The following is an 18,174-nucleotide window of genomic DNA, read 5'->3' as shown; positions in this document are numbered from 1 at the left end:
AAGTGCTGTGAACACATTTGCAGTTTCTTCTCTTTCACACTCTTCATACATTTGCTTCAGAGTCAGATTTAGGTAATATTCATGAGCTTCCTGTGTGCTAGGCAATTTTTTTAAAAGATTTATTTATTTATTTGAAAGTCAGAGTTACACAGAGAGGAGAGGCAGAGAGAGAGAGAGAGTGCTTCATATGTGTGTGTATATATATATAGAAAGAGAGCTTCATATGTATATATAGAGATTCATGTATATACATAAGTGTGTGTGTGTGTATATATATATATATAGAGAGAGAGAGAGAGAGAGAGAGAGAGGTCTTCCATCTGCTGGTTCTTCCCCAATTGGCCACAAAGGCCGGAGCTGCGCCAATCCAGAGCCAGGAGCTTCTTCCGGGTCTCCCACATGGGTACAGGGTCCTAAGGACTTGGGCCATCTTCTACTGCTTTCCCAGGCCACAGCAGAGAGCTGGATTGGAAGAGGAGCAGCCGGGACTTGAACTGATGCCCATATGGGATGCCGGCACTGGAAGCGATGGCTTTACCCAGCATGTCACAGCACCAGCCCCAGCATTTTTATCATCTTGTTTCATCTTCAGAACAATTTACGAGGTGATGATTATTTTTCAAACCTTTATTAGAGAAATAAGGAGGAGAGAAAAGGGGACAGTACTGGGACGAGGGAGATGTGGAGGGGAAGGAGCAGGGGGAGGGAGAGAGAGGCCCCCTCATTCGCGGCTCAGTCCTCGTATGCCTGCACCAGCTGAGGCTGGGCTGAGTGCAGGCTGGGAGACAGGACTGCAGCTCTCGCACAGGGCGGCAGGAACCCACTCACTGGAGGCATCGCTGCTGCCTCTCAGGCTCTCCAGATCAGGAGCTGGAGCCGGGTGCTGGACAAGGTACTCTGGTGTGGGAGGTGGGCATCTCAGCGGCCAGGCAGACCTCTGCCCCTGAGGTCGGCATTATTGTGTCCTTGTTAAGCACGAGGAATCTGAATTCAGAGAGCTCCAGCAGTTTGCTTAGAGCCATCCTGTGCCGCCTCCTCTCCTCTCTGCTCTCTTGGCATTTAGAGTCTTCACCGAATCACCAAAGCAGTGAGCACTGCACCCATGGCAAATCCATGGCTTCATAAATGATGTCTTTCCTCCTCAGTCCCCAGGTCAAATCTTCTAAGTCAAGCATGGAGCCTCAATATGTTTGTTTTTTTTTTTAATTTAAATGAAGTTTATTTTTTTAAATTTTATTTAAGGAATACAACTTTCACGCATTTCATATATACAAATTTAGGAACATAGCATTTCTTCCCACCCTACCCTCCCTCCCACCTGCACTCCCACTCTCAATATTTTATCAATTTTTGACTCCCTTGAAGGTTCTTGCACAGTGAGAGGGACAGCACTAAAACCTACAGGATGACTTGAACCGGAGCTCGACAAAACTTAGCTAGATGGTTGTTGACAAAATTACTTAGACCTGAGCTTAATAAAACTCTGCCGAACCAGTTTACTTATAGTGCTTTCTTCAGAAATCAGGTGTTAGTCCTTGTTCAGGCCAAGCCAGACCTCGCTCAGACCCTGTTTCTCCTTAGTCCTTTTGGTGCTTGTTGAAAAAGTGCTGCCTCCAGAGAGAAAGATGCCCTACTCCCCAGGCCCTCCATTGTAGGCGCTTGTTTTGCTCTTAAAAACTGACCCTGCGGCAGAAATTCCCCAGCTGTGACTTTTCTTCTCTAACTTCCCAGGGCTGCTGGGAGGTGTGTAGACTGGAAATGCCAGCTCCTTGACTGTTGAAAGGTGCTCCCAGCGTCTCCTTTGTGACTCCTTTAGCTGCTGAGAGATTCCATGTCCTGGGAGCCAGAGGATCAAAAAAGGAAAATAGCTTGGCCCGGATGACGATTACCCCAAGTGGCTGGACAGGAACAAAGAAGTTGGCAGGGGTGAGTTTTATTGCCTTTGTTGTGCTTCCCTCCTCTTCAGGGACTTTTATTAGGATTATTTAACGATACTCAGAATAAAATAAACAGTTACAAATGGAAGGGGGATTGCATTATGCTGGGCCTCTCTCCATGCTCCAAGTGTTGCCTCTTACATGTTATTAGTTTAGAGGTAATCAGGTTTGCATTTGCAGCTGTGAAGCATATGTTTCTCTGAGACAGTCATGGCCATGGGCACCAGAACAATTAAGGCTGGAAAAAATGCCAGGAAACATTTTTTTTTGGTGGGGTCTCCTCTGATGAACTATTGTCTTTTTTTTTTCTTTCAAATAAATTATTGGCTTTGTGTGGTTTTATCTTCAAAGAGAGAAGAGCAAATAGTTTTGGAGTGCCTACTGTGTGTCTGAGCTAGTTTTCTATTAATGCAATTACATTTATACCATCTTGGCTTGGTTTTGTTTTAAAATTTTTATGTATTTTATTTGAAAGATAATACAGGTAGAGAGAACTCCCATTTGCCAATTCACTCTTCAGATACCTGCATCGAGGGCCAAGCTAGGAGCTGGGAACTCAATCCTGGTCTCCCATATGGGTGGCGGGGACGCAAGAACTTGAGTCATCACCTGCTGCCTCCCAGAGGGCGCATTAGCAGGAAACTGGAATCAGGAGTGGAGCTGGTACTGCAACCCAGGCACTGAGAGATGGCACGTGGGTGAACCAATTAGCAGATTAACTGCTGCACCAAACCCCTACACCGTGGTTTTGTTTTTAAATCGGTTTAATTTTATTAGTGGAGAATGAGGCTAAGGCTTAAAATGCCTCACTGGAGGAGACAGTAATACAATGCCAGACACAGTAGAACACACAGTGCTACAGCTGGAATGTTACATCAGGGAAAACGTTGATTACACACTGCTGGTTGGAAGTTGCTATTTCTTTTTTTTCTAGTTTCATTTGAAATCTAAATCGTTTTTAGCTTTCTCAGAAAAGTCCATATTACTATAATCTGATTTCTGCCTCAAACACAAAAAGTGTCTTTATTTTTTGGATAATCTTGTAGAGTTTAAGAGATTATAGATTTCTTTGAAGTAAATTTGATCCGACTGAGGATGCACAGATGGTAGCAAAACCAGAACCAGGTTTGCATCAGAGGCGACTTGAGCCACAGCGTGTCCTTTTGCTGTCTACACCCCTGCTTCTTTCTCCAACACAAGATGCTTGTTTAAGAGAATGGACCTGTTCATTCTCTTGCCTTAAGTAAGAATGTCAGTACAGAGGCACATGTTAAACCACTGATTGGGATTCCTGTATCTCATATCAGAGTGCCCATATCTGCTTCTGATTCAACTTCCTGCTAATGTGAATCCTGGGAAGCAACAGACGATGGCTCAGGTACAAGGGTCCTGCAAGTACAAGGGTCCTGCCACCTATGTGGGAGACCCAGATGGAGTTTTGGGCTCCTGGCTACAGCCTGGCCCAGCCCTGGCTATGGTGGGCATTTGAGGAGTGAACTTGAAGATGGAAGATTGATCTCTCTCTCTCTCTCTCTCACTCTGCTTTCAAATAAAACAAAAAAAATTTTTTTTAAAAAAAGTATTTAGTACAAGTAAATTTACTTGAAGATTTACCTAGATAAATTAATCCCAGTATGAATTTGTGTTTCTTCAGCTAATGTACAATTTCATTTCATTTTTCTATTTTCTTATTAGCTTCTTATTAGTTTGATGAATATTAGTGAATGTGGCTGTGCACTAAAAGATAGTGTGTCTTAGGCATGGGTAGGTAACAGCCCTGGGTCAAATACTGTGCTCTCTGCTCATTGGTTTGCCTGTGTATGGCTGCTTCTGTGCTACAGTGGCAGAATGGAACAGTTGCCACACATGGTGCTCATTAGCCTTGCTGATGTGCTGCCTGGACAGTGGACTGGGACACAAACTTAGAATCTGCTGTGAGGGGCTGGCCTTGTGGCGCAGTGTATTAAGTCCTCCCCCGACCCTGCCCTCGGGCTTGCAACGCCATCATCCTGTGTTGGAGTGCTGGTCCTAGTCCCAGATGGAATTCTTAGCTCCTGGCTTTGGCCTGGCCCTGCTCTAGCTATTATGGTCATCTGGGCCATCTGAACTACCAGACGGAAAAACCTGTCTCTCCCTCTCTGTTCCTCTGCCTTTCAAATAAATAAATCAATCTCCTTCCTTCCTTCCTTCCTTCCTTCCTTCCTTCCTTCCTTCCTTCCTTCCTTCCTTCCTTCCTTCCTTTTTTGAAAAGAAGGATCCTGTGCTTTGCTTAATGCTCTGCTTTAACCACCTTCAAATTATAAAGAGTTATTGAGTAAGGGAACTTGGGCCCTACAAAGTATATAACTGACCCTGGGGGTAGAGATTGCAAAGTCTGAAATATTTACTGTCTGGCCCTTTAAAGGAGACCCTGACTCACCTGATCATCTGTTGTTTTGTTTTGTTTTGTTTGTCATGATGGCCAGCCCTGTGTATCAACAGGTTCTGCATCCTGAGTTTGAATCAAACTCAGATCGAACAATACTTGAAAAAACTTGTATCTGCACTGAACATGAGCAGGCTTTCTCTTTTGTCATTATTCCCTGAACAATACAGTATTATGAAGACTGGCCTAGTGTTACATTGTATTAGGCATTCTAAGTTATCTAGAGATGATGTAACAGGAGGATGTACCTAGGTGATATGCAAATACTATGCCATTTTACAAGGGACTGGACCATTCTCAGATTCTGGTACTGGGCAGCGGGGTAACCTGGAACCAGCCCCTTGTGCGTACAGAGCGATGGCTGTGTTTGAGTTGATGTGTGAAGAATCACCTGGAGAGAATATTTAAAACGTAAACCTGTGGCCCCACACTCAAAAGTTTCTGGTTCACCAGGAGTATCTTTTTTTTTTTTTTTTTTTTTTTTTTTTTTTAGACAGGCAGAGTGGACAGTGAGAGAGAGAGACAGAGAGAAAGGTCTTCCTTTGCCGTTGGTTCACCCTCCAATGGCCGCCGCGGCCAGCGCGCTGCGGCCGGCGCACCGCGCTGATCCGATGGCAGGAGCCAGGAGCCAGGTGCTTTTCCTGGTCTCCCATGGGGTGCAGGGCCCAAGCACCTGGGCCATCCTCCACTGCACTCCCTGGCCACAGCAGAGGGCTGGCCTGGAAGAGGGGCAACCGGGACAGAATCCGGTGCCCCGACCGGGACTAGAACCCGGTGTGCCGGCGCCGCTAGGCGGAGGATTAGCCTAGTGAGCCGCGGCGCCGGCCCACCAGGAGTATCTTTTGTGACTTGAGTATCCACATATTTATTTATTTGAAAGTCAGAGTTACACAGAGAGGAGAGGCAGAGAGAGAGAGAGAGAGAGAGAGAGAGAGAGAGAGAGGTCATCCATCCGCTGGTTCACTCCCCAATTGGCCGCAACGGCTGGAGTTGCATCAATCCGAAGCCAGGAGCCAGGAGCCTCTTCCAGGTCTTCCATGTGGGCGCAGGAGCCCAAGGACTTGGGCCAGAGAGCTGCATTGGAAGTGGAGCAGACTAGAACCAGCGCCCACATGGGATGCCGGCACTGCGGGCGGCTTTACTTGCCACGCCACATCACCGGTCCCGCAAGTATCCACGTATTTAAAAAGCTCGGTAATTGTTCAGGTGTGTCGGCTCCTGGGGCCGCAGTGGAGGGAGCTGATGGGTTGTGTGACCTCGTGCGTGGCCTGTTTTAGAGTCTTACTGAATCCCTTGATGCTTGCCCCTCCCTTTCCAATCCCACTTCTTTGTACTGTGGTTCAGTTTATCGCCTACAGCATCACTTTTGACATCTTTCACTTTGCTCCAACTCTTTTGGTAACTACCTGGTCTCTATAGTATATAGAATGCTAACACTTCTGTTTGGCATCCCAAAGCCTCCCACACTGACTTACATGAAATCCCATTTCAAATGTTTTCCCACCCTGTTCCCGTGCAGAGGCAGCGAGTGACAGTCACAGGCGTGCGTGCTCTCGTGTTCTTGTTCAGGTCCTGTCACTCCCTGGCTGTGTGGCCTCCTAGAAGCCTCAGAATCTTCCTCTTGAATATTGAGACAATGAGCTAATATGGGTGCAACATCATTTCTCTAGTGTGCTGGCCCAACAGCCGTGAGCTTGTGCTAATCGTGAGAAAACATCGGAGAAACCTAGGTTGAGGGATATTCTGACGCAATAACTGACCGGTACTCTTTGAAAGCACGGAGCTCTGGGAAAACAGGAAACACTGAGGAGACGTCACAAATGCACCAGGGGATCCGGGATTGGGTATTGGATCAGAAAAAGGCCATTAGTAGAAAAATTGCTGAAGTTGGAATGATGTCTGCTTTTTAGTGAATAATATTGCATCCATGTTAACTTCCTGTCTTTGATAGCTATACTATGGTTATGGAAGATGTTCCATTAAAGGAAGAAGAGTGGGGGATATAAGGAAATTTTTGTATTATTTGGTGATTTTTATGCAAGTTTAAGATTAGTTCAAAATGAAAAGTTTAAATTGAGATAATATATAGATATATATACACATATATATATGTTACAGGAGAAATGATAAAATAAAGGCTGGAATTCTGAGTCTATTTATTACGTGATAGCAACAGGGAATTTTACAAGTGTTTAGTCATTACCTATGTAGTAGGTAATACTTTTCTTTTTAAAGATTTATTTATTTATTTGAAAGGTAAAGTTACATAGAGTGAGGGATAGAGAGTTCTTCCATCCACTGGTTCACTCCCCAAATGGCCACAACAGCCAGGGCTGGGCCAACCTGAAACCAGGAACTTCGGGTCTCTTGTGTACTTGGGCCATCCTCCACTGCTTTTCCAGGCCATTAGCAGAGAACTAGATCTGAAGTGGAACAGCTGGGTGCCTATAGGGATGCTGGTGTTGAAGATGGTGACTTAACACCCTCTATCCTACAACACTGGCCCCAGTAATACTTTTCTCAGGTACAGTAATGTGATGCTTTATAAGAGCTCCTGTGAGCCAACGTACTTTCAGCTATTCACTGTATCTTAGCCTGCTTTTCTTTTTTTGTTGTTGCTAAAACAAAATATCTGAGACCCAATAATTGAGAAAGTAAAGAGCAGAGCTGGCACTGAGGTATAGCAGGTAAAGCTGCCACCTGAAGCGGTGGCATCCCATATGGGCGCCTGTTTGAGTCCTGGCTGCTCCACTTCCTATCCAGCTCTCTGCTATGGCCTGGGAAAGCAGTAGAAGATGGCCCAAGTCCTTAGGCCCCTGCACCTGTGGGGGAGACCTGGAAGAAGCTCCTGGCTCCTGGCTTCGGATTGATGCAGCTCTGGCTGTTGTGGCCATCTAGGGAGTAGATTGGGGGATGGAAGGCCCCTCTCTCTCTCTCTCTCTCTCTCTCTGCCTCTCTCTGCCTTTCTCTGCCTTTCTCTGCCTCTTCCTGTCTGTAACTCTGCCTTTCAAATAAGATAAAAAAAAAGGAAAAAGTTTATTTAGCTCAGAGTTCTGGAGGATGGGGAGCCAAAGAGTGTGGTGATGTCACCGGCTCAGCTTCTGGTGAGGGCCCCCGTGCTGCATCCTCACAGGATGGAGGGCATCACGTAAGACAGAACAGGTTAGTCAGAGAGAGCTCACTTTTATAAAGAAGCCACTCTTGAGATAAGCTATTGACTCATGAGTGGACTCTCTCATGTCGGGGCACAGAACCTACATGAACCAGTCACCTCTTAAAGACTCAACTGCCTAACACCATCACAATGGCAATCAGATTTCAACACCAGTTTGCCAGGGGAAGAGATGAACCATATATTTTCAATTAATTTTATACACAGAAGACCAACTCTATACTAAGTAAAGATTTCAACAATTTGCATGCTCACACACACACAGAAATGGGGAACAAGTTTTACAGTTAATTCTCATAAAACCACTCATTGAGGACAGAAGTCCTGCATAGGAAGTAAGTGCGCGGTGACTCCTGTTGATAATTTCACAATTAGCACTCTTATGGATGAAGTCAGTGATCACCCAAGGCTCTTGACATGAGCTGCCTAGGCTATGGAAGCCTTTTGAAGTCCACAGTCTCTGTCCGTGTTTGGACAAGGCCATGAGCAAAGTGGAAGTTCTCTCCTCCCCTCAGAGAAAAGTACATCCTCCTTCTTTCCACTGGGGTCTCTCTTACAGGGATCCTCCATGAAGGACAGACATCTTTTTGCCACAATGTCTTGGCTTTCCATGCCTGAAATACTCTTATGGGCTTTCCATGCCTGAAATACTCTTATGGGCTTTTCAGCCAGACCAGAATGCCTTACGGGCTGATTCTCCCCCCCCTCCCCCAAAGAAACCATTTATTTAATGAGTATAGAGTTCACAAGTACAACTTTAGGAATATAGTGATTCTCCCCATCACACCCACTCCCACCCTGTATCCTCCTCCCTTTCCCATTCCCATTCCCATTCCCATTCCCATTCCCAGTCCCGTTCTCCAATAAGAAAAAAAAACTTCCTCAACAGTCCACACAAGGGCTGTTCAAGTCACTGCTTCTCAAAGTGTCAATTTAAATTCTACAGATTGCCTTTTCGGTGCCCTGTTAGTTATCACAGATCAGGGAGAACATATGGTATTTGTCCCTTTGGGATTGGCTTGTTTCACTAATGTTTTCCAGATTCATCTATTCTGTTGCAAATGACTGCATTTCACTTTTTTCTTTACTGCTATATAGTATTCCACAGAGTACATATCCCATAATTTCTTTATCCAGTCTTCAGTTGACTGGCGTTTAGGTTGATGTCTTAGCTATTGTGAATTGAGCTGTAATAGACATAGGGGTGCAGATAACTCTTTTCTTTGCTGATTTCATTTTACTTAGGTAAATTCCCAGGAATGGGATGGATGGGTCATTTTGTCGTTCTATATTTAGATTTCTGAGGTATCTCTAAACTGTCTACCATAGTGGTTTTACCAGTTTACATTCCAATCAACAGTGGATAAGGATACTTTTTTCCCCACATTCTCACCAGCATTTGTTGTTTGTTGATTTCTGTATAGAAGCCATTCTAACAGGGGTGAGGTGAGATCTCATTGTGGTTTTGATTTGCATTTCCCTGGTGGCCAGTGATCCCGAACATTTTTTCATGTGTCAGTTGGCCATTTGGATTTCCTCTTTTGAAAAATGTCTGTTTAAGTCTTTTGCCCATGTCTTAACTGGGTTTGTTTTGTTGTTGTAGAGTTTCTTGATTTCTTTATATATTCTGGTTATTAATCCTTTATCAATTGCATAGTTTGCAAATAATTTCTCCCAATCTGTTGATTGCCTCTTCACTTTCCTGAGTGTTTCTTTTGCAGTACAGAAGCCTCTCAATTTTATGTAATCCCATTTGCTAATTTTGGCTTTGATTGCCTGTGCCTCTGGGATTTTTTCCAAGAACTCTTCACCTGTGCTAATGTCTTGCAGGGTTTCCCCAATATTCTCCAATAATTTGATAATATCAGGTTGTAGATTTAAGTCTTTAATCCATTTTGAATAGACTTTTGCATAAGGAGTAATGTAGGTGTCCTACTTCATACTTCTGCATGTGGAAATCCAGTTTTCCCAGCACCATTTGTTGAAGAGACTGTCCTTGCTCCAGGGATTGATTTTACCTCCTTGGTCATAAATAAGTTGGTTGTGGATACATGGATTGATTTCTGGTGTTTCTGTTCTGTTCCATTTGTCTATCCATCTGTTTTTGTACCAGTACCAGGCTGTTTTGAAATCAGGTATTTTGATGCCTCTGGCTTTGTTTTTGTTGTATAAGATTGCCTTAGCTATTCAAGGTACCTGTGTTTCAATATGAATTGCAGCATCATTTTTTCTATATCTGAGAAGAAGAATGTCTTTGGTATTTTGATTGGTATTACATTGAATCTGTACATTGCTTTCAGAAGAATGGACATTTTGATGATATTGATTCTTCCAATCCATGAACATGGAATATTTTTCCATTTTTTAAAATCTTCTATTTCTTTTTAAAATGTTTTGTAATTCTCATCCTAGAGATCATTGACATCCTTGGTTAAATTTATTCCAAGGTATTTGATTTTTTTTGTAGCTATTGTGAGTAGGATTGATCTTAGAAATTCTTTCTCAGCTCTGGTATTATTTGTGTATACAAAGGCTGTTGATTTGTGTCTATTGTTTTTTATATACTGCTACTTTACCAAACTCTTCTATGAGTTCCAATAGTCTCTTGGTGGTGTCTTTTGGATCTCCTATATGTAGAATCATGTCATCTGCAAATATGGATAGTTTGACTCCCTCTTTCCCAATTTGTATCCCTTTGATTTTTCTTTTTCTTGCCTAATGGCTCTGGCTAAAACTTCCAGGAGAATATTGAACAGCAGTGGTGATAGTGGGCATCCTTGTCTGGTTCTAGATTTCAGTGGGAATGCTTCCAACTTTTCCCCATTAAATATGCTGCTGGCTGTGGGTTTGTCATAAATTGCCTTGATTGTGTTTAGGAATGTTCTTTCTATACCCAATTTGCTTAGTTTTCATCATGAAAGGGTGTTGTATGTTAGTAAATGTTTTCTCTGCATCTATTGAGATAATCATGTGGTTTTATACTTCATTTTATTAATGTGATATACTACATTGATTTTACAAATGTTGAACCATCCCTGCATACCAGAGATAAATCCCACGTGGTCTGGGTGGATGATCTTTATGATGTATTGTTGGATTCTATTGGCTAGAATTTTGTTGAGGATTTTTGCATCTATGTTCATTAGGAATATTGGCCTGTAGTTCTCCTTCTGTATTGCAGCTTTTCCAGGTTTAGGAATTAAGATTATTCTGGCTTCATAGAAAGAACTTGTGAGGATTCCCTCTCTTTCAATTGTTTTGAATACCTTGAGAAAAACTGGAGTTAGTTCTCCTTTAAATGTTTGGTAGAATTCAGTGGTGAATCCATCTGGTCATGGGCTTTTCTTTGTTGGGATGTTCTTTATTACTGATTCAATTTCCATCTTGGTAATGGGTCTGTTTATGTTTTCTCTGTCTTCATGGCTCAACTGTAGGTTGTATGTGTCCAAGAATCTATCCATTTATTCTAGGTCACCCAGTTTGTTGGCATACAGCTCTTTGTAGTATTTTCTGATGATTCTTTCTATTTATGTCTGTAGTTGCATTTCCTTTTTCATTTCTAATTTTACTGATTTGGGTCTTCTCTCTCCTTTTTTGGTTAGTTAGGCCAATGATGTGTCAAATTTGTTTAATTTTTCAAAAAACCAGCTCTTCGTTTTGCTGATGTTTTCATAGTTTTTTTTTTTTTATTTCAATTTTGCTTATTTATTCTCTAATTATTTCTTTTCTCCTACTAGTTTGGGGTTTGGTTTGCTGTTGTTTTTCTAGACCCTTGAGATACATTGATAGCTTATTTATTTGATGCCTTTCCAATTTCTTGATGTAGGCACCAATTGCTATAAAACTTTCCTCTTAACACTACTTTTACTGTATTCCATAAGTTTTGATATGTTGTATTGTCATCTTCATTTGTTTCCAGAAATTTTATGATTTCTCTTTTGACTTCTTCTGTGACTGTTCATTCTGGAGCATGTTGTTCAGTCTCCATGTGTTTGCATATGTTCTAGAGATTCCTGAGTGCTGATTTCCAGCTTCATTCCATTGTGGTCCAAGAAGATGTATGGTATGATTTCGATTTTTTTTGTATTTGCTGAGACTTGCTTTATGGTCTAGCATGTGGTCCATTCTAGAGAAAGTTCCATGCACTTATCAGAAGAATGTGTATTTTGCAACTGCAGGGTGAAAAGTTCTGTAGCTATATGTTAAGTCCATTTGATCTATAGTGTTGATTAACTATGCTGTTTCCTTGCTGATTTTCTGTCTGATTGATCTGTCCATTGCTGAAAGTAGGGTATTGAAGTCCCCCATTACTATTGTATTTGAGTCTGTATCTCCCTTTAGATACATTAACATTTCTTTTAAATAGCCAGGTGCCTTGTAATTAGGAGCATATACACTTATAATAGTCACATCTTCCTATTGAATGGATCCCTCAATCATTACATAGTACCCTTCTTTGTCTCTTTTAACAGTTTTTGTGTTAAAGTCTATTTTGTCTGATATTAAGATAGCTACATCAGCTCTTTTTTGGTTTCTTTTAGCATGGGATATCTTTTTTCATCCTTTTACTTTCAGTCTGCATGTGTTTTTATTGGTGAGATGTGTTTCTTCTAGGCAGCAAATAGGTAGGTTTTGTTTTTTTCATCCATTCAGCCAGTCTGTGTCTTTCTAATTTCTTCTTCTTGTGTTTAGTTTAACTGTATAATTTCCTGTTCTTTGTATTCTAAGTTGGATATTCTTTCTTTGGCTTCAGTGATTCTGTTGTTAAGGCTTTCCACTCTGTTTTTTTATTTGTTCTATTGAATTCTTCTTTTCCAAGATTTTATTTTGATTTCTCTTTAAGATTTCAATTTTGTGGGAGAAATTTTCTTTCGTGTCATGTACGGATTTCATTAGTTTATGCATTTGCTACTGATTACTTCAAGTAATCATATGATCAGTTTTTTGAATTCTGTTTCCTACATCTTCATAATCTAGTATTGAAGTGTTGTGTTCTTTTGAGGGTGTCATGTTGTCTTCCTTACTCTTGTTTCTTGAATTGTTGCATTTGTTTTTCAGCATTTCATTGGTTTCTTCTTTATTTTTTTTCCTGTGGTGGCTTTTTATCTTTGGGCTATTGCTGTGTGGATTAGTGGAATGTCTGCTTTTAGGGAATACATAGAGGCATGTGGGGATGTGGCCAAGGAGTTCTGTTCAGTGCTCCTGGGTGAAGGGCATGTCTGAGGTGACATACCCAGGCTGGGCGTGGTAAATCTTTTTTTTTTTTTTTTTTTTTGGCTAAAGATTTATTTGGAAATCAAAGTTACACACAGAGAGAAGGAGAGGCAGAAAGAGAGAGAGAGAGAGAGAAAGAGAGAGAGAGGTCCTCCATCTGCTGTTTCCCCAAATGGCTGTAATGGCCGCAGCTGCATCAATTGGAAGCCAGGAGCTTCTTCCAGGTCTCCCACATGGGTGCAGGGGCCCAAGGACCTGGGGCATCCTCCACTGCTTTCCCGGGCCACAGAAGAGAGCTAGATCAGAAGTGGAGCTGCCAGGACTTAAACCAGTGCCCATATGGAATGCCAGCACTGCAGGTAGAGGCCTTACCTGCTATGCCACAGCATCACCCCTCCTTTTTTTTTTTTTTTTTTTTTTTTTTTTTATCAAGAGGGGATGTTTGTTCTTGTCTGTTGGCCTAGACTCAGCAGAGCTCCTCTCCTCAAAGGAGACCAATGGCTGGGTGCTAGCCCCATTGGGTATATTATTTGTCCACTCTGCCGGAAGGACCACAGAAAGAATCTGTGCAGGCCTCAGTGTAAGATCAGATTCCCTAGCAATGTCCCTCACCAGGTAATCAGGGAACCCTGATTGTGTGGAGCCTCCCATAGTGACTGTCCAATGTCCCAGCCACACCCTGAGTCCTTCCACACAGCCTCAGTGTTTTCAGAGTCCTGGCACACAAGCCTCCCACAGTCTTGAGCACCTGTCCCCTGTCTGTTCTCCCCACCAGATTCAGGAGTCTCCACTTGGCTGGTTGCTAGGCATGGGCACGAGCTGGCACAGCTGTTATGTATGTCCAAAATGGTGCCTGCTGTCTATCAGCTTGTTACAGGACACAGCTGCAGGACGCTCGAAGAGAGAGAAAATGTGCCCCCTTCCTTTGTTTTTTCTTCTCTAGTTTGGCAGGTACACCACCCCTACAAGGTTCCAAGCTGGATTCCCTCCAGGCTCTTCTTGCAGCTTTTTCACCAGTGGCTTGTGCTGCCATATTCTGGTCTTGCCTCACTTTCCAACACTGGTGTGGAGGCTCTGCTGCTGAGATCCGCATGTCCTTGCCCTTCACGTAGGTCCACTGTGTCCCTTCAATTTGCATAGAATTTCCTCTGCTGTTTTCTAATTCTTCTCTGAGACTGCACTCTTTCCACTTTTTAAAAACTATCTTCTCCTAGAGTAGTAAACTTCCTTCCTACTCTACCATCTTAATCCCCATCAAGATGAACCATATTCTAACACAGCCTACTGCCATCTAAGCATGTCCACTTTTGGGGCTTCTGTAAAGTCTCCTGGGGCTGTTTTCTTCCTCTGAACTTCTGCAACTTCTATTGTCTATGGCAGTCATTTAGCACTAATTTTTCATAACTTGGTATTGTTAATTTTCTGTGTATTGTCATCTATCTAGAAATGAACTTGTTGAATGGGAATGATTGGATCTGATAGACATCTGGATATCTTTCAGTGCCTTGTAGCAAGAATCTTAGAAAACACATGCTGCTTGTGCTAATGACCTTGGATATCCTAAAGGACCTTGTAGTAACAATTTGAGTATCCAATTATTGTCTCACAAAGAATTTCCCAGGGGCCTCCTCATCCTGGGGATCTCTAAGAATGACTCATCTTGTCTGGGTCTGGGAGAGGTTTTCTGGCCTTACTAAGGTTGGAGATATTTGTCCCTGGAGTCAGAGGGAATGTTAGTAGTTGGCTTCCTGAATGATTTCCTGGAAAAGCACACATTGTAATCTGAACTCTAGAATGAAATTTAGCAATCGTTCATTTCTTATTTTAATAAAAACCACATAATATAAAATTTACCATTTTTATAAGCTTACAGTTCAATGTGAAGTATATTTCCATTGCTGTGAAGCAGATTACAATCATATATTTTTAACCTCAAAATACACTTTAGTTATCCAGAATATATGATAGAGCCTCATTACATAGTAATAAGAGAACACACAATGAACACATCCAATAAAATATATGCTAACAATATAAAATGAAATCTCACCAATGAATATACACAGATGCTGTATAAATACATGAAAAGAAATTAAAGATTAGTAATTAGAAACATGAAAATTAAAACAATAATGAGATATTTATTAAAATGGCATTTAAAAACCCCTGAAAACACCAAGTACAGGCAAGGAATTGTCTGGAACTCTCATACATTGCTAATGGGAATGCAAAATAGGGGAGACGGCTGTTATAGATAACTCTGGTTGTTTCCTATTAAACAAATATGTGCTGGGGCCAGTGCTGTGGTGGAGTGGGTTAAAGCCCCGGCCTACAGTGCCAGTATCCCAAATGGGCACCAGTTTGAGGCCCGGCTGCTCTACTCCCAATCCAACTCTCTGCTATGGTATGGGAAAGCAGTAGAAGATGGCCTAAGTGCTTGGGCTCTGCACCCACAAGGAAGACCCAGCAAAAGCTCCTGGCTTTGGATCAGTGCAGCTCTGGCCGTTGCGGCCATCTGGGGAGTGAATCAGCAGATGGAAGACCTCTCTCTCTCTACCTCTCTCTGTAATTATGTCTTTCAAATAAATAAATCTTTAAAAAATGCAAATATATGCTAACCATATAAGCTAGCATTTCCAACTTCTACATATTTACACAAAAGAAATAACAAACACATGAGACGACCTATCTGTGTTTACATTGCTTTATTCATAATCAATAAAAACTGAAGACTGCCCAAATATCTGTCCATTGATGAACAGATGAACAAATTGTATTACATCCATACTATTGTAAACCCCCTCTTAATAAAGAGGAGTAGATTATTGATACAGATAAAAACATGCATGAATCTCATTTGTATTATATGGATAGAAACCAGACTCAAGAGCTATATTTGGGAAAGCAAAATAGGTGAGATAGACTTGGACGGAGAGAGAATTAACTCTATAGGGCACTTTGGTGAAATATTTGGTGGTGAAAGCTTGATTGTCATGGTTGTTAGATGACTCTTCATGGTTTTTAGAGTGCACAGAATTGTATAAATAAAGTTAATTTTTATTGTATTTAAATTATACCTCAATTGACCTAGCTTTAAAATACACTGCGGTTATTTGGTACTTCAGATAGTTGACCTTTTTAATTATGGTATTGCAGTCAGAAATAGCTGTGTTGGGTAGGAGAACCTAATGGTGTTAGATCTTAGTTTCCCCCTGGACAACTAGCTAGTGCCTGTATTCTTGGTGACTCTGTTTGTTTGACATTTTTTCCCAGACAATAGAGGACTAGTTGAGGTGGTACATTCCATAGTTATGTTGGCATTAGATGCTATTCTCCTGGTGCTTTGGAAAATTCCTTGAGATACACCAGTCCACTAAGCCAAGCGAGAGTGAAGTTTGAGATCATCCTCAATGATCCCTGGTTTAGTTTAACTGATATAATATTTGACGCAGACTTTGCAATCCAGTTGATTTAGGATTTCATACCAGGCCAGGTTCTGAGTAAGTGGGCATGATACTTAACCTATATAACCCAGCCTGTAGAGATAGGTATTATAATCCCTGACTGGCAGAGGTATTGTAAGAAAAGTGACTTTACAAGTTGCTTGGTACAAATTCTGTGCTCAGTAGTTGCAATTCACTGTTGTCATGATCATGAGTAAAAAGAACTCTTACCATTCATGACGGCCTACATCATCAGAGGGCAAATAGACTGTGCTGTAAGGTCCACTCAGTTTCCACTCTCTTAACAAAGTCAGATGTGCTTTAGAATTTGTTGCTGCTTTTCCTGTCTGCAAAGCAGAGCTGTTGAAGACTTGTTTGTTCCTCTTCCTGGGAGAATTACTGGTAGCACCTTCAAGTGTCTACCTCTCACTGGTTGAACATTTGCTGGTTGCTTGTTGTCTAGTGATTTCAAGACATGGTAAAGTCTATCTAAGTCATTTCAGGAATGCAGCACACCCAAGATGTAAGAAGTATGCTGCACCTATGCCCTGGTTTTGTCACTCTGAGTGTAGTCAGATGAAAGCCCGGATACTGTAGTTAATAATTCAGAATACCTGAAGAAGTGTGAAGTTCAAATACGATTCATTTGAACCAATGCCAGGAATCATTGCTTAAGATTATATTGAACACCCATGAGTGAACTACTGTGAACCTCAGTCACAGCCAGATAAGTATTTTCTCTGGACCAATGAGTAAGTACTATGTTATGGTACAGATATGGAATAAAAAGAAACATGAGATCCAGAAACTCATTTTGAAAGAGTTTACAGGAGTTGCTGAGAGGACAAAATGAAAACTCAGATCAAGGGAATGGGGATGTCCATGAGGGACACCTATGTCCCAGGCACTCGCTTCTGATTTTGCTTCTTGCTGGTGTACATCCTGGAAGGCAGCAGGAGGTGGCTCAAGTACCTGGACCCCTGCCATCTACATGGTGGACCTGGATGGTATTTTGCGCTCCTGGCTTTGGCCTGCATCAGTCCTGGCTAGTGTGGGCATTTGGGGAAGTGAACCAGTGTATGGAAGATCTCTTTCTGCCTGTCTGCCTTTCAGCTAAAAGGAAAATACATTTTATAACTTACTAAAAAATCAAAGGTATAACAATATGAAAATATAAGTCAAAACAATAATAATATGAATAGAATTAAGTACTACATATTATGATAATAGGCCTGAAAAGACAGATGTGAGTTAAAGGAGTGATGAATCTAAATGAGAAGTCAAGGCAGACACTACAATCTTCCTTTCCATGACTTTGAGGCCTGTTTGCATATGGTTTAAAAGTGAATTTCTGGACCGAAAGTGTGGTGTGGTGGGTAGAGCTACCTCCTGCAATACTGGCATCCCATACGAATGGCAGTTCATGTCCTGGCTGACCCACTTCTAATCCAGCTCCCTACTACTGGACTGGGAAAATCAGCAGAAGATGGTCCAAGTGTTCGGCACCTGCACCAATGTGGGAAACCTGGATGAAGCTCCTGGCTCTTGGCTTTCATCTGGCCTAGCCCTAGCTATTGCGGCATTTAGGGAGTGAAACAGCAGATAGAAGATACCTCTCTGTCTCTGCCTCTCTCTGTAACTCTGCCTTCCTTTTCCTTTCCTTTTTTTTTTTCTTAAAGATTTATTCATTTATTTGAAGTCAGAGTTACACAGAGAGAGGGAGAAAGAGAGTGCTTCTATCTGCTGGTTCCCTCCCCAGATGGTTGAAACGGTCAAGGTTGGGCCAGGCCAGAGCCAGGAGCTTTATCTGGGTCTCCCACATCAGTGGCAGGGGCCCAAGCACTTGGGCCATCTTCTGTTGTTTTTCCCAGGCCATTAGCAGGGAAGTGGATCAGAAGTGGAGCAGCCAGGACACAAGACACATTGCAGGCAATGGCTTTACCCACTATGCCACAATGCTGACCACTAACTCTGCCTTTCAAA

General features: G+C 42.1%; 1 long non-coding RNA gene across 5 annotated transcripts in view; it reads left to right on the top strand.

Moving 5' to 3' along the window:
* Positions 1-670: 670 nt before the first annotated feature.
* LOC149123540 (uncharacterized) overlaps positions 671-18,174 on the top strand; it is a 106,960-nt gene continuing 89,456 nt past the window's right edge. For 2 of the 5 annotated variants that reach the window (XR_016216178.1, XR_016216177.1), the window contains exons 1-2: positions 673-892; positions 1,732-1,926. This is a non-coding gene — a long non-coding RNA (uncharacterized LOC149123540). Of the gene's footprint in view, positions 893-1,476; positions 1,652-1,731; positions 1,927-18,174 lie in introns of those variants that run through there. The other 3 variants (XR_016216175.1, XR_016216176.1, XR_016216179.1) reach the window with 3 other exon arrangements.

Source organism: Oryctolagus cuniculus, chromosome 11 (genome assembly GCF_051225735.1).
Source record: "Oryctolagus cuniculus isolate XC-2025 breed Fujian yellow rabbit chromosome 11, ASM5122573v1, whole genome shotgun sequence".
NCBI classification, from domain to species: Eukaryota; Metazoa; Chordata; class Mammalia; order Lagomorpha; family Leporidae; genus Oryctolagus; species Oryctolagus cuniculus.
Note: the sequence above shows the minus strand (reverse complement) of the source record. Positions and strands in the feature narration are given on the sequence as shown.